The sequence below is a fragment of the Nannospalax galili genome, unplaced genomic scaffold (genome assembly GCF_000622305.1).
Source record: "Nannospalax galili isolate Female #2095 unplaced genomic scaffold, S.galili_v1.0 scaffold976, whole genome shotgun sequence".
Classification (NCBI taxonomy): Eukaryota; Metazoa; Chordata; class Mammalia; order Rodentia; family Spalacidae; genus Nannospalax; species Nannospalax galili.
The window spans coordinates 497,229-514,917 of NW_008339381.1; the positions used below are offsets into that span (position 1 = coordinate 497,229).

At 42.1% G+C, this 17,689-nt stretch overlaps 1 protein-coding gene and 1 pseudogene across 1 annotated transcript in view; one reads left to right on the forward strand and one right to left on the reverse strand.

Annotated features, from left to right (window-relative positions):
• Positions 1–17,689, reverse strand: part of Itga8 (integrin subunit alpha 8) — a 215,974-nt gene that overhangs the window by 182,751 nt on the left and 15,534 nt on the right. The window lies entirely within an intron of this gene.
• LOC108490908 lies at positions 1,502–6,497 on the forward strand (annotated as a pseudogene).

A 17,689-nucleotide genomic window follows, 5' to 3' on the forward strand; every position in this document is an offset into this window, starting at 1 on the left:
AAAAAAATCATGAGCTTCCTTTTCAAAAATCTTAGCTTTGATGTTTCTAGATTTTTTGAAAAGACAAGTTCTGGAAATCTTCACCCCAAATGCACACAACTGGCAATGAATTAGAGCATCTTACGGCTTGAGACTTAAAATGGAATTCATAGACATTGCTATTTATATCTAGGCCGCATGGGTGATTGCAAAACCCAAAGCCAAAGGGCCTTGCCTCCACTAACTGGGTGAACTTGGCCGATTTCATTTAACCTCTTGGAGTTTTCGTCTCTTCTCTAAAGTGAATCTGAGAATAACTTCCCCTACTGCTGCCTCACAATAAGTAAAATCATTAAAATCACTGTCACTAAAATCACACGAGAGAGTTGAACATGAAAGTTCCATCTAACCTGGGTAGTCATATAAAGGAGAAATCGTACAGTAGTCCGACCAAAAGTCCATAACCCTCAAAAATATCTAATTACAAACTTGGAAACTCAACCTACATCTAAGAATTGCAAAGGACCTCACAGACACATGGCAGAGTAGGTTGTTACTAGTGATTTGTGGGACTCAGGAATTAAATTGGTGACACCTCACAGGATTGTCAATGTGGCTTTGATTAAGCACTGGGAGAAAGTACTACTGTGTCTTTGAAATTTCCAACCTACTAAAAAGTCAGAAAAAAGAGACTGGCAACCCAAACAGTCAAACATGGTGAAAGGAGATCCCAAAAGAGCTTAAGCAAAGCAGCTTCTGTAAGGAAGGAAATAAACCATGGGGAAATAATGCCAGTTCGGAGCCGAGCCCAGCTTTGTGGAATTAAATGACCTGAGTCTGCCTGGGTGGCTCCCGAGGCATCTTTTCCGCTACCACAGGTCGAGCTGATGAATAACTTCATTGAGACTATGGTTATTTGGGGGAAGAATTTTTTTCTATATGAAGCGTATCAATGAATGGATTTCATTAATTCCACAGCTAATGCAAGGAATGTGATAGAGAAGAATTCTGTCTTAGACCTGAATTTACTGTGATCTGTTTTGGTATGAGTGTATCACTTTTTTATTGATCCTGAAAGTCTACAAAATTTTCGTTTGGGGCTGATGAGATGGCTGGGTGCGTAAAGGTGCTTTCCAGGCAAGTCTGAGGACTTAATCCCAGGAATCTGAATAAAAGTGGTTGCACTAAATCATCTTCACACCTCCACTCCCGTGCCCATTCACACATATGAGGTACACAATAATAAATAATAGAATGATTAAGTTTAAAAAAAAAAGAAAGAAAAATTCTGTTTCAGAATAAAAAAACAAACTTGATCAATAAACAAGTTAATGAACTGAATGGAGCTCTCAAAATCAACATACAAACCACCAGTAAAGACTTGGTGAAAAAAATCAACAACCTTAACCATTAAAGAGACACAAATTAAAACTGCACCACTGAGGTTGCATTGCACATCAGCTAGAATGGAAATGGACGGCATCAGCTGGAATTAGGGAAACGGACAACAGATGCTAAGAGGATGCGGGGCAAAGGGAGCCCTGATAAACTCTTGGTAAGAGTTTAAATGGTGCAACCACCATGGAAATCAGTGTGGAAGGCTCTCAAAAAATGAAAAAAGAGCCAGCACATGATCCAGCTATGCCACTCCCGGGTAGACACCCAAAGGACTCTAAGTCAGCATACTGCAGAAAGACTTGCACATCTGTGTGTATAACTGCACCATTCATTATTGCCAGGATGTGGAACCAGTCTAGCTCCCGTCAACAGCTGCATGGCTGAACAAAATGTGGTTTATATACCCAATGGAATTTTATCAAAAAATAATGGAATCATGTCTTTTGCAAGAAAATGGGTGGGCCTGGAGGTCATCATGTTAAGCAAAAAAGGAAACAAAGAAAGACATATTTTTTTCTCATATGGGAAATCAATATTTAAGTATATAAAAAATATATATGCTGTATAAAAAAAAAAAGGAGAACTCAAGAGAGAAGTAAGATGTCTAAAGGGAATGGAGGTACAAACAGAGAGTAACGAGGGGAAGAGTAAGGCGTGGGGAGAAAGGGCCCAGCAGGGGAGGGGGAGGTGAGGCAGGGCAGATACAAACCAGGTGCAGTAATATATGCATGAAAATGTTATCGTGAAACCCATGATTTTGTTCAGTAATATGTTTAAACATTCTGATTTTAGTAAATTTTTCTGGTTTTAAATATAACATGTAGCTGGGGCCTGTAATCCTGCCTTCTTGGGAGACTGAGACAGGAAGATACCAAGTTCGAAACCTGCCTGGGATGTAGTGAAGGCTAGCTTGGACTACTTAGTGAGACTTCTCAAAATAAAAAGCATTGAAAGAGCTGAGTATATACTCAGTGGTAGAGCACTTGCCTAGCTTATATGAGGCCCTAGGGTTAACCCCACTGCCACAAAAATATAGAATTGTAATTTCATAAAGTTTCAGTTAAGTGACACATATTTGGTTAGTGCTAAAGATGGCCTTCCCCTAACTTCTTGTCTCCCTTTTCATAACAAGTTTCTTAGATGCCAATTAATGTGATGCAAGAGTAACGCTGGCATGCTGGTGTTCAATGAGCCCTCTGTACCTGGAGCGTGGCCTTGATTTAATTTGATCTGATCTTTTCTCTGCTGCTGTCATTTCTACCTCTCATCTCTCCTCTGCATGGCAGAAACTAAAAACCTAGACAACTTTTCCAGGACTTCCTTGTGGATAGCGTTCTGGACAAATGGGAAGCTCATCAGATATCTGACAAGAAGAAAAGAGAGAGAACCTGTTGCTCTCTGGTGGCAGCTGCAGGCAGGCCTGTGGGCACCAGTGTGGCAGATGCAATGCTCGGTCAGCAGCTCCCAAATGTCCCCCTGCCAGCCGTGTCTGGTGTGCTTCAGTCAGCTAACATAGTGTTCTTCGATCCCTGAACGTCCAGATTCCTTGATCCACGGAAGCAGCATCGTTCCCAAGGCACGTGAGTGCCTCAGCTTCTGTGGTCCTTCCCTAGTCACCACACACAGTGGGCTCTGTTTTCCTAACCAACTCCAAATCCAAACCCCGACTGTAATGACAAGGGGCAGAGCATTTGGGGCGTGCCACATGTCCTGTGGCGCGTAAGGGGAGCACCTGATCACTCCAGGCACTGTCCACTCCACAGAACTCCCAAAGACCACGCCATCCTAGACATGTTGGGACCCATTAGTTGCCAAAGGAACTCTCTTGTTATTAACATGTCATTAATAGCTTAATAACAGAGGGAACAAACTCTAAAGTTAGGAAACACTCTATTTTTTTGTCTTTTTTTTTTTTTGAGGTAGGGTCTCCCTGTAGCCCAAGCTGTCCTGGAACTCACTATGTAGACCAGGCTGGCCTTGAACTCACAAAGATCCACCTACCTCTGCCTCCCAAGTGCTGGGATTAAAGGCGTGTGCCACCACACCCAGCTGGAAACACTTTTAAAGTGACTGCATGCAATTAACGTTTTCTAAGGGGCAGGAGACTATTTTTCAAAGTTAATATGTAGTTGGAATCCCATGTGATTTTTTTTTCTCAAGAGAAACATCAATATAATCAAGTTATAAAGAACTCCAAAGTCAATATACAAAAGACAATAGCCCAAAGCAAAAGGGAAGCCTTATACACTGCTGACAGAAACATACCGAATCCAGCCACTATGGAAGTCAGTATGGGGATTCCTCAAAAAACTAAAAGTAGATCATTTACATATGAACACTCCCGGGTATTTACCCAAAGGACTCCAAGTCAACATAGCATGGGGATGCTTGCATATCAATGTTTATTGCAGCACTATTCACAATAGCTAAGTTGTAGGACCAACTTAGGTGTCTATCAACAGAAAAATGGATAGAGAAAAATGTGTAGATATACACAATGGAATTCTTCAGCATAAAGAAGAACAAATTATAGAGTAGTGCAAGGACATAATACAGCAAACACTTGCACTCACACTAAGCAGAAACCAATTGCGAAGAGTTTTTTCTCACAGTCACAACACTGCAGTTCGTTTTGACACTCACTGCCTCCTCCAGATATTTTGCCATCACAAATGTGTTGTGTGTGTCCGGACATTTGAAAATAATATTAGGGCTGGGAGATCGCTCAGTTGGTATGCAACCATGAAGACCCAAGTCCAAGGTCCAGCACCCACATACAAGCCAGGTGCAGTGGTGTGCATCTATAATGCAGTGCTGGGAAGGTAGAAATAAGAGGCTCACTAAAGCTTGCTGGCTAACCAATCTAGCCAAGTTGACAAGCTTCAGGTTCAGTGAGAGACTCAAAAATTAGGTAAAGAACAATTAAAGCAGATACCCAACATCAACCTCTGGCCTCCATACACATGTGCACATATGTGCACACAAATGCAGATAATTCATGAACAATATAGATCCAAGCTCTGTAAATTTTTTCTGCCAAGGACCAGACAATAAATGTCTTAGACATTCAGTCTCTTACAGTTTTGGTCACAATTACTCAGTTCTGTTTGTAACAAAATGAAACCACAGGGAGTAGACAAGACAATGGACTTATTTCTATTTCATTTATGTCCACAGAAATTGAAATTTCATTAAATGTTCTTATGTGATTAAATACTTTCTTTAATCTTTTTTCTAGTCAAGTAAAAAAGAATTTAAACTACTCATAGTTTACAACCAGTATAAAACCAGATGGATTGGGAGTGAACCCAGTGAGAGGTGCAGGGCTGGGGAGCAGGTCTCTGGGCCCTGACTGACAAGGATACTTCAAACAGGTCTGAAGATTTTAGACTGCACAAGATGAGTGAAAACAGAGTTGAGGGGTCCAGCCAGGCTGCTAAGGCCCATGCTGCTAGAGAGGCCCAGAGTCCAAGACAGCAGCCAGACACCCACCCCACACCTCAGGGTCAGCTGGAAAATCAGACCACCACAGAGGAGAGGACTTTCTGTTTCTGGAGAAGATGGAGTTGTAGCAGTTTCTGAGGGATCACTTGACACAGCTGACAGCCAGGCAGAGGCAGGGCCTGTCCCTGGAAGAGGAACAGCGTACACAAGCCTTCCGGGAGCGGGAAGACAAGATAGACCATTTGATGTCCCAGACGGTCAGCCTCAGGTGGTCTGAAGTGCTCAAAGAGCTTCTCCTTCCCATAGACTCTAGAGATGACATCACAGCTAGGCAGTGGGCCCCGTCATCTTGGCAGCCTGGCCAGCCAGGTCCCCAACTGAGTGATTTTAAAGTTGCCTTTGTCAGCCAAGTTCTGTCAAATGTGGTATTGCCATCTTTGACTTTTACCACTTGAACTTCCAGAGCTATAAGGCCTGTCACAAAGACAACACCACAAGGACAATAACCCTTTGTGTTTCCTCAACCTTGGCACCAGTGAGAACAAGTTCTGCATTGATCTAATGATGGAAAGGTTGGGTCAGCCTGACATGAACTGCATCAAGGAGGCTTTGCTGCAATACCCCGACTGGAGAGGACAACCCTTCCTTCAGGAGGAAGTGGCCAAATTCCAGACCTACTTCTGCCAGGCTCCTACCCATCTTGAAACAGAAAATGTAGTGGTTCTAAATGGCTGTTGTTCTGTCTTCTTGTCACCTCCCATGGTTCTGTGTGACCCAGGTGATGCCTGTTTGATCTCCACCCCATGCTATGGTGGTTTCACCTTAGCTCCTATCTGTATGCAAAAGCTGAGCTGATTCCAGTCCCCCTGGGGAGTGAGGTCACTGAAGCTAACAGAACCCTTCCAGCTCACTGTGAACAAGCTGGAGTTTGCCCTGATTCAGGCTAGGAAGAAGGGAAGAAAGGTCAGAGGTCTTGTGCTAATCAACCCTCTGAACCTCTGGGTGATGTCTACTCTGGAGAGTGACAGCAGGAGTACCTGGTCTTTGAAAAGAAGCATAACCTACATGTGACACAGATGAGATTTACATGCTGTCCGTATTTGATGAATCCATTACATTCTGTAGTGTCCTGAACATAAAACATTTTCCCGACCCTGATAGGACCCATGTCATTTGGGACACTAGTGAGGACTTGGCATTTCTGGCTTCCCCTTTGGTGTCCTCTACACTCACAACAAAGAAGCGGTCTCTGCTATGAGCGCCTTCGGCTACCTCCACCGTGTCTCCGGCACTGTCCCATACAAGCTGTGGCGACTGCTCCAGGACAGAGAATAGATCAACAAGGCGTACCTGCCTACTAACCACAGGCAGCTCCAGAAGGCTCATGAGTATGTCAGCAGAGGCTGGAGAAGACAGGGGTACCCTTTCTCAACCGAGGCTCTGGCCTCTGTGTCTGGAGCAACTGGAAAGGGTACCTGGACCCACACACATCTGAAGAAAAGCTGACCCTCCACTGCCACTGCTTCCTTGACAACAAGCTGATGTTATCTAATGGCAAATCCTACGCGTGTAAGGAGCCTGGTGGTTTCTGCCTCATCTTTGCAGAAAATAGCCTGTGGCTAGAAGTAACCCTGGATCGGTTCTGCAAGGTGATCAGGAAGCAGAATAAAGACTAGATAACAAAGGAGCTGGAGGATGCCGTGAGGGTGCAGACCACCGGCCTTCCGATCAGTGGCTCCAAACGGGGCCTCTGGACCAAAAGGCTGAGGCCTTTAACTGGTGCTGTAGTTGAATAGTGACTCCTTAGGGAATGGTCATGTCTGACACTCATCAACTTCTCTAAGGTGAGTGCCTGCCACTTTTAGGAGATTTACATCATTTCAGTCTTTTCTATCTATTTATTAGGCATGCAAAATGATGTTTTATTGGCACAGGAGGGCCTAGAGACCCCAGAGGGGTAAAAGGAGGTCTTTTTCAGATGTCTTTAGGTTTCATATTCAATATTTAATAAATTTCATTCTCTCTTCTCTTTAAAAAAAGATGGATTAAAATTTAGTTATTATTTGATTCTTTTGCATTTCTTTTCTAGATGAAAGGCATTGTTTTTTTATGTAGCCAACTGTATTCGTGACATTCAGTATGTCTGTGAGAGACAGCCATAAATGGCAAACTAGCTAGCTAACTGGCTAGATGGAGACGCAGAGATGCATAGGTATATAGAAACATACATAGGTTTATGAATGGGTGGGTAGGTGGACAGAAAGACAGATCTAGTTCATTCTCAATTCCTATGCAATATTCTGTCTCATTAGATAATCATGTAAGTTTTAGGTATCCATTTCAGTTACATATAAAACTTTACTTTTTTCAGTTTTGTCATTGCAAGAAACATGGGCTCTGAGAATCCTTCTTTCTGTCCGTCTATCTTCACCTGTGTGTACAAAGGTTTTTCTTCATAGCAGAGCAAAATTAGCATTGCTGGGTCATAAAATAGATCATTTCATCAGATAACGTAATAGGGGCCTTGTATCTGTAATTCCCAGGCCCACCAGCACTGCAGGAGGGGACGGCATCTGCCCTCTTGTTCAGGATGTCAAGCTCTTCCCAACCAGGTGGCTGTTTTCATGTATGTTGCCACATTGCTAGGAACTTGGATCATCTCTTCATGTTTATGGGCCACTCGTTGCCCCCATTGATTCCTCATTTATATCTTTCACTCATTTTTTGGTTTGGATATTGGTTTCACTGTTAGGTAAGAATTCATCATACATCTTGGTAATGATTCTTCTTTCCTCAGGAATGTTGCAAATATCTCTCATTTTTCCATCTTTTAACTTTATGGAGTTTATTGTCCATGTGGAATTTATTCTTGTACACAGTGGGGTAGAGATACCTTCCTTATTTCACTATGAAAAGCTGTTCATTCCAACACCATCGTGTCTGTTACTTTTCTTAACTCTGTGAAAAATAACTGACAGAAGCACCTCAAGGGAGGAAGGACTGACGGGGACTCATGGCATCTGGGGTTTCAGTCCACCACAGTGAAGAAGACATGGCATCAGGAGGGGCTCAGTCTACATCAGAGGGCATGTGAGGTGACTGGTCACGCCCTGCCCACCAGGGAGCAGAGAGAACTGGACTAGATCCAGTAGCCTTTCAAAGGTTGCGCCCCCGTCTTTGGACACTTGTTCCCCAGTTCATGGCACTGTTTGGGGAGGGTCACAGAAACTTTGGGAGATGTAGCCACGCTTGGGGAAGCACATCACTGGGGGTGGGCTTTGAGGATTCAAAGTCATATCCTACTTCCAGTCTCTCTCTGTTTCCTGCGCCTGCTTGAAGATGTGAGTACTTGGCTTTCTGCTCTGTTCGTCTCTGCTGCCATGCCTCCCCACCACAATGGACTGACTCTTTCTGGAAGGGTAAGCCAAATAAACTCTTCTTTCTATAAGCTGCCTTGGTCATGATGTTTTACCACAGCAATGGAGAAATAACTAATATACCCAGCAACCCACCTCTGCTAGCTAATCCTTACCCCTCCTAAATGTCTACAACCTCTCTCAACAGTGTCACCAAGTAGAAGCCAAGGTTCAAACTTTTGAGTCACATTCAAACCATAACAACCATTTCTTGCCCATTTGATCTCTTTGCTCAATGACTGTTATTCTGCCTCTGCAACAGAACTTCTGACATGGCCTAGGATGCCAATACAGCCTACCACTGCTGCCTCAAAGCCCCACCCCCCAAGCTGTCATTTTCATTGAGCAGCAGACACACTGATGGTCTGTCCTTTAATCATGCCCAAACTTTCAGGTTCCCCATTGTAGTTGCTCTTCCAGCCATCTGGAAAGTTCTTCCCATGTTGCTCCACATGGCCACCTCCATGTCACTGCTCAGGTAGCAGCTCAAACATCACTTCTCCATACATACATTCCTAAGCCACCATGTCAGTGAAATCTTGGTGAGTCACTCTCTTGTTGCCCTATGCAAGTTTTTTCCATGGCACTGACCACTGCCTGAACTGATGGTATGTGTTTGTTTACATGTATATTGACTTTGCCCTTGATATATGCATTAATTCCATGCCCAGAGGTGCCTTATGTCTCCTCTGCATTTCCTACTTCTAGAATTCTTCCTGGCACCTTGTAAGTCCCCAATAAGTATTTGTTGAGTGAATAGCCAATCTCTCATGCATTCATTCAGAAGTTTGTCTAAGATTATTGCTCAGTATGATCTCACTTTCATTGAAATTAAAATGTACGTCTGTGTGTGTGTGTGTGTGTGTGTGTGTGTGTCAGAGACACATGTATACAGATGGGGCAGGAAAGAACAGCGATAACTATGCAGACAATAAAATGAATGTGGGATATTTTGAAGGCAGAGATTGGCCTTTTATATTTCCATTTAATATATTTGTGTATTGACTGAACATTTACTTTGAGCATTATCACACTTAGAATCTGAAAAGAGAGGAAAAACCTGAAGATACAATGGAAAGACATGTAGGCTGACCTGTAAAAGATAGATAGATGAGTGTTTATAAATAGCATCCCTTTGCTGCTGCTTCTTTTCTGGGCTTTGAAAAGCTCCCTTAAATTGGTGGCTGTGAGGAGTCCAGGTAGTGATCCCAGTGGGTAGCGAGCATGCCAGCTTCGGGTTCCTTTATTTGGGAATATGTTGTTTCAGAGGAGGAGCAGCGAGTTGTAGAATGTGGCACTCACATGAGCAACAGCAGATTTTTCTAATCTTTTCATTTGGCAAAATGGGAGGAAGGAAAAGTGAAGCCAGTTCACCACGAGGGAGGGCGGGGAAGGGCTGAAGCTGGTACAGGTGTGACCAAGCCCTCTGGCAGAGGAGACAATTGGAGAAACTATAAAGCTCTCAACCTTATCCTGGAGAAACAGTAAGCTTGGCTCCAGCCTTCCGCTATCACTTCCAAGTCTGTCCCCTTGGGGACTTTCTCAGAGCTGTTGCAGGAGTGGTCCAGACAGCTGTAATCAGGAAAATGGGGAAGAGAAAGCTTTAGGCATTTATCATCTTCCCCATAGTCAAATGCATGCTGTAAAAGTTTCATTTAAGTTGAAACTATGTATATGAAAATAAAGAATTCTCATAGGTAAAGTTTAAGATGAAATGGTGATGACCAGATAATCCCTTGTCTAAAAGAAACAAATCCAAGAAAAGAAGATGAGCTGATTTTCATGTCAGAAAATTAGACTTCCAAATGGATTACTCTCAATACACTATTTAAAAAACTTGAAAGCAACTTCTGGAGCCTTCATACTCCTGTTCATCCTGTGAACTTTCAAGTGTTTAAGGAAATAGAGGACTATTCATTTTCTTGATGATTCTTAAGAGATGTGTTATTCTGATTAAATGATGTTCTACTTAACTGAGATTAATGATTTATATAATATGTGCATATTGCATGTAAATGGCCATATGCATGAGTAGGGAAGCACACATGCAGCATGAACAGTTTCTTGCCTTTGCCTGATAGAATGAGTCTGAACACCCCACTCTCCCCACCAGAGGACATAAGACATAGCTGTTCTCCGGGTGTGGCTTCCTTTTCCACTCAGGTAGGCTTCGCCCTTCCCCATTGAGCCTCAGTCCTGTTCTGACATCTCCAGACATTCCTTCTTGTTTCCAGCCTCTCCAGTCATTTCCTTCAAAACCTGATTGTAGCTGGAGGCCCCAAGCTGGGTGTGATGGCACAGATCTGTAATCTCCATGCTTTGGAGGCAGAGGCAGGAGGGTACTGAGTTTGAGGTCAGCCTGGGTTACATAGTGAGACCAGCCTCAAAACCAAACAACAAAAGCAAACCAAGACAACACAAAGCAAAACAAAACAAACAAAACCACACAGGACTGGGGTTGTAGCTCAGCAGCTGTGTGTTTTCCTACTATGCTTAAAGCCCTGAGTTTTATGCCAACTCCAAATAAATAAATGAATAAATAAATAACCGGGCTGTAAACTCTTTCTTCAAATGGAAAGTGTTTAGATTTTTAAAAAATGTTCAAACAGGGGCTGGAGAGATGGCTCAGTGGTTAAGAGCACTGACTGCTCTTGCAGAGGACTCGGGTTTAATTCCCAGCACCCACATGGCGGCTACAAGCTGTCCTTAACTCCAGTTCCAGGGCAATCCAAAGCCCTCTTCTGATGTCTGCAGCATTGCATGACACGGGTGCACTCACATACATGCAGGCAACACACTCATACACATAAAATAAAAATAAAAATATTAAAAAATGTTCAAACAATACAAGGCAACAGTGTGTGCATATCTATACATCTATCTATTTATCTATCTATCTATCTATCTATCTATCTATCTATCTATCTATCTATCTATCTATCTGTCTATCTACGTAGAGAGTTCTATAGCACAGCAAGTGAAAAGACATTAGGATCCAATTTCCTGGACACACTTGCTGCTAAGTTTGGAAAATTCATTCAGCTGTTCACAATTTACGAATAGAAACATAAATTATTCTTTTCTGGAAATTGTGAAACTTTTAAAACCATTTGTCAAAACCACAATTTAAATGTTTTTCTCCATACAAACCAAACACTAAGATACTTAAATGAGACAAATTTGTGCTCTCAGAGTTTAAATAATAATGTTCATATGTATGGGTTTGGGGAAGCAATAGTAAGGGTTATATTACAATCTTCCTATTATATATTGTTTCTGCCCTGTATGAGAATACAAATTTTCTTCTGTAATTATTTCCATATCTAGACTTTCTTTTCCAGAATATAGAACACACTTCCAGCTTCTTGTTCTGAATTACCAGTAGTAGCTAGCCAGTGCTCTTTAGTTTTGTTTAGTAATAAAATGAATGTATTTTCTATATCATATAATAGTATTTGAAATCCTTTTTATATGTAACTTGACTAAATTTTTATGTAAAGTTTATTCTGGAAATACATATGGACTTTTGTTGGGACAATGTAAGCAGTCTGGGGGGGGTGGGAATTCGGCTAATTTACATGATGAAGCAGGATCTCCCCAAAGGGAAATTATAAGCCATCTGTAGCAGATCAGATTAAAACCAAAGACAAAAACAACTCCCCGAGTGTGACACTCAGTCAGAAAGGCAAAGCCGACTGCAGTGAGACTGAGTTGATGGAGAACATCAACTTTAACCTCATTTTTCCTCTCTTCACTACATCCACATTGGCAGGAACGGTTTTCTCTGTTACCTGACAGTCCCAGATAGGGACATGGGTGTGTGTGTTTCTGAGCATGCATGTGTACACACACACACACACACACACACGCTCATAACTCTTTAGCTCTGACCTTCTATATTATCTCCTCTGATTTAACCCCTTTCTGACCTATTTCAGTCAAGTGTGGAGTCTATTTGCATTTGAAGCCTTCATCATGTGCTGTCAAGACTCTACTTGGAATAGAATTACCAGGCACTGTTTTTTTTGGTTTGTTTGTTTTTTAGGACACAAATATTGCAAGGACAGTCATGTCTACCTTGTCCATTTGCTTTATACGATATACAGCAACTCCATTAGCCAAGCAAGAAGCCTGAAATACACCGTCGCCATCATTAACCCTGAGCTCTGTGATTCCAGTCCATCATCACTCTGTTGATTCTTTTTCTAAATCTCTCTTGAATCCCCAGTCCCTGCAGTTAGCACCTCTGCCCCCACATCTCCCACAGCAGCCACCCACTCTTTAGCATCAGTCACTGGCATCACGTCCTGATCAGCTGCTTACCACAAGTTTGGTGAGCTGCAAGCTTGCCACATTCAAATTTGTTCTCTATCCCAGAGTCAGAGTTTGTTTTTCTTTTTCTCCACTGAAAAGAACAACTGTACAGAACCCTTATCTTGCTGGGATGATGCTTGCCATTGCTTTCATTTAACTCTTTGAGTTTTTTCATTCTCTCTCTCTCTCTCTCTCTCTCTCTCTCTCTCTCTCTCTCTCTCTCTTCTGGATTTTTCTCCTTCTTGGAGGAATTATTTGTTATCACATGTCTTGGTTGTAGGTCCAGATGAGAAAATAACTCCCAATATAGCTTACATATTACCACTGAGTTGTCAAGGGCCCATTGTGCTTCTGTGTGCCCAATCATTTATTTGCTTCAAGAAGCAATGAAAAATGTCTCAGCCTGAGAATCTTAGGAAGGAAACTAATTGATTTAAATGTCTTCGATGTGACCTCGGAGGAATGCCTTTTAATACAGGATTTGACAGAATTTCAGACCGTGTAAGCTTGCTTCAGTTGGTAGCATTTGAGAGTGTTTACACTGCCTCATGTAGCATGGTGGAATTCCTCAGGATTCCATCCTTTTTGTTAGAAAATGGCATAGCAAAAACGCCCCAAACCATTCATCTAGTGAAATAGTTCATATTGTGATTTTAAAATTTTTATTGAATTTTATTGTGTGTGTACGCTCATGTTCCACATCATGTGCGTACAGGTCACAGGACGACTTATGTGGGTTTCAGGAATTGAACTCAGCTCATTAGGCTGGTGCAGCAAGGGCCGTTAACTGCTGAACCATCTCATGAGCCCCACACTTTGATTTTTTTTTAACAGTACCATCCCTAATGTTATTCCAATCATCACTGCAGAATTCAAAACTTCTATGCCTTCAGTTTATCCTTGGAAGATAGCATCCAAGACAGGGTTGTCCTCTGGGAGCTATTAAACCTGGCTCCAGCCAGGTGCACACATGCTACGGGGCGAGAAAAAAAGACAAAGGTGCATTCATTCAACAAATATATTCAAATACTGCGGTCTACGCAGGTCGTATTTCCGACTCCTCCCAGCCTCCTCTGCCTCCTCCATCTCAGCTGATGGCCGTACTTTTTATTTCACTGAAAAAATGTGAAATCAAAGTGAAGTAAAAGGTCATTTTGCTCTTGCAGCCTCTAATCTGTCAGCCAGTTCTCCTTGTTTCCTTAGTCCACCTTCCTCCCGTGTCTAAAGATGCATTGCCTTCTCTTCACCATGCTCCCAGGCCAGGCCCTCTGTCTGTTTAGGAACCCCTCCATGCCCAACTATGTGCGTGTACCCTCGCTTTCCATCAGTATTGTCCCCTTGTCCTTACCTTCCCTCTGGTTCATTTCCAGCCTCTCAGAACTACATCATGAAGACTTCTTGCCTATTACATTTCCCTGGTCCTTCACAGCTATGCATGCTTGCTGTCTTCTCTTGTCTTCCCTGAGTCTCCCTTGACACATTCCCTCACAACAACTTTTTAAAGTCAAATCCATAACTCCAGTTGCCAAAATAAATGTTCAGATTCCAGTGTTCTTTTCCTTCTACATCACAAGACAATTGTTGCTAACTTCCTGATTTCCTTCTAATGGGCCATCCTGTGGTCCTTACACACCGTCTTTTAGTCCAAGTATTTCTGTAGATGTCATGGTGCTCCGGGTGCTCATGGTATCCTTGAGCGCATCTCTTCTTTTTCCTTCACTTTGGTCCTCTTCTCTTGGCCGGCACACACCCCTAAGTTATTGTCTTAAATATCTGCACACTTACAGCTTCCAAACTTAAAACCTCAGACATCCTGCACAAGGTCTGGGTTTATTTATCCCAGGGCCCATTTGACATCCAGTGAGAGGTCTAATAAATATCTCAAATTTCATATATCTGGATTCAACTCCTGAATTTTTTCCTTCAAGACAGTCTCTTTCCCCCCTGCTCCCAGCATCAACCCTGATCCTCCAGGAACTTACATCACATCTTTCTTTTTCTTTCACACTCTGCATCAGATTCAGAGTGATGTCTTACTGACTGAGCTTGAAAGTCCAGCTCCACCCTCTCTCACCTCTCAGTCACTTTCATGTCAACTATATTTCTTTCCTTGGACAATGACAGGAGCTTACTACTGGCTTCTGTTCTGGCTTGGTGATAGTCTAGTCTTTACCCAGAAGTTAAACTGATCCTTGAAAAAATACTTAATTCAACTCATGTTACTTCCTACTCAAAGCTTCCCCAGTGGTTGTGTGTCCCTTTTAGGATAAAATCCAAAATCTTGATGCTAGTTATTATGCACCATATAATTTAGTGCTAGTCAGAATCCTAAAAAACACAACCCCATGGTGACATTCTGTAAGATCAATATCTCCAAGGTCTATAGTGCCTAGAATCTGAGATCTCTGAATTCATAACCCTGCAAAGTTACAATACCAAATGTTGAAATCCTGAAACTCTCTAAACCACAGTTCCCTCTGGTGGGGGAGGCTATAGAACAGGGAACGAAACCAGTTCAGAGGAAAGGATTGGTGTTTTGGGGGCTGTTTGTAGGGGAGTTGCATCATGTCAGACAGAACAAGTACAGAGAAGCCTGCCAAGGCTTTATTTTGTGAGTGTTTCCAGAAGAGAGTGCTATGTCCAAACGGCTCAAGGCCTTCAGAAAGGCTTCAGAAAGTTCTGATTCACTTTATGTATTTTTTCTAATTTGAGTCCATGAACTTGCATTATCACAATGTTGACTTAGCTTGTACGTGTTGTGCATAAACCTAAAAACATTCAAATTTCCTCAGTAGGTGAAGAGATGCGCTTTCATACCTTTGCTTTGGTGAAGCATAAAATGTCTCTGGAAACTATGCATTCAGTGGAGACTGCAGAGATTGTTGCTTTTTATTTCTTTTCATTTTTAATATTTTATTTATTACTTTTATTTTTTATGTGTATGAGTATATTACCTGCGTATATGTAAGTGCACCCGTGTCTTGCAGTGCCCATGGAGGTCAGAGGGAGGCCTCAGATTCCCTAGAACTGGAGTTAGGCATGGTTGTCAGCCACCATGTGGGTGTTGGGAATCGAACCCAGGTCCTCTGCAAGAGCAGCCAGTGCTCTTGACCACTGAGCCATCTCTCCAGCCCCGAGTTGTTGTTTTTCAATCTGAAATGTTCATACATGTCTATAAATCCACCTACCAGTCTATCCCTTTCTCGTAGACCCAACGCCAACTAGGTCTTTCTCCCAACTTCATGTACGCCCCCTTCTTTAATCACCAAGTCCAGTTGGTGCTACCTGCATTTACATGGCTCAGGTATCACTGTGGAAGAGGGAGCAGAAAGACTATAAGGGCCAGAGGTCGTGGAGGACTGCTGTGAAATGGCTTTCATAGAGGTTTTCAATGGATCTTATTAAACGTTTTAATTAAGTTAAAACTAAAGTTACCTTATTTAAGTTTTACCTTAGAGTGTCTATCACAGTATCTCAAATAACCACAGTTAAAAGGCTTCTTGCACACAATTACCAACCTTTTTGAGCTTCATTTATAACTTTTATAGACCCATTTCTTCTTTTTTAAAATTGTATGTGTGTGTGTGTGTGTGTGTGTACAAAGCTCACCACCTCAGCTAGACTGGCGAACCAATGGGTTTTGGGAACCTTCTTCTCTCTGCAATGCCCCCAACACTGGGGTTACAGGCTCAAGCCACTGTACTCAGCTTTTATATGGGTGCTAGGAATCTGATCTCAGGACCTCATGCTTGCACAGCAAACATTTTACTCATGGAGCTATCTCTACACTCCATGGATCTATGTCTTTATAACTATGATGCATCTGTTTATAAATGTTGCATCTGTGCATTTGTCATAAGTACACCTGAGTCTTTATGTTGCAAAACATCTATGCTGTTATTGTCTGTTTCATTAAGGAGCATTTAGTCATATTTTTACATATTTCTCAAGTAACTACCCCCTATATATGTAAATAAAGTTATTTTTTAAATGTGTTTGTTGGGGTCTGGAGAGATGGCTCATCAGTTAAGAGCACTGGCTGTTCTTGCAGAGGACATGGGTTCAGTTCCCAGCACCCACATGGTGGCTGACAACCATCCATAACTCCAGTTCCAGGGGATCTCACACCCTCTTCTGACCTCTGTGGGCATTGCATGACATGGGTACACTTACATACATGCAGGCAATGCACATAAAATGAAAAAATATAAAATATATATTTATAAATTCTTTGAGAATTTCATACAATATACTTTGATCACATTCAGACCCTCTCTCCCATCTCTCCCCTCCTCACTACCCCCCTACTTCATGTCCTTCATTATTACTTTTCTTTTTTAAAGGCCTATCGATCTAATTTGTGTTCTCCATAAGCTCTTAGGTATGGGTCCATCCCTTGGAGTCCAGTCAACCTACCAGGTATCACACCCTTAAATAAAACTGACTCACTTTCCCAGAATCTATCAGTTGCTAACAGATCCTCAGCAAGGGCTGGGGCTTCCTGCCTACTCATGCTGAGCCCCTGTCTGGTTTGGGTTTGCACATGTCTTGTGCATGTTGTCATAAATACTGTGGATTCATATGTTTAACTGCCCTGGTGTGTCCAGATAACAGGATTTCCTTGTGTTCGTCTACCTCCCCTGGCTCTTACAATTAAATTTAAGTAATTTTTAAAAATTATAGCTTTCCTTCAATACTCATCTTTCATTAATAACTTTAAACATTAATGGACTGAACTCCCCAGTCAAAAGATACAGACTATATGAATGGATTAAGAAACAAAACCCATCTTTTTGTTGTCTGCAAGAAACTCATCTCACTTTCAAGGACAGACACTATCTCAAAGTGAAAGGATGGAACAAAATACACCAAGCAAATGGCACTAAGAAAAAAGCAAGCGTAGCAATCCTAATATCGGACAAAATAGACTTTAAACTGAAACTAACCAGAAAAGACAAAGAGGGCTATTTCATTCTGATCAAAGGAACAATTGACCAAGAAGATATTACAATCATGAACATATATTCACCAAACTCTGGTGCACCCAACTTCATAAAAACAATACTACAGGACTTTAAGACCCAAAACCCCAACTCATTAATAGTAGGGGACTTCAATACCCCACTATCTCCATTAGA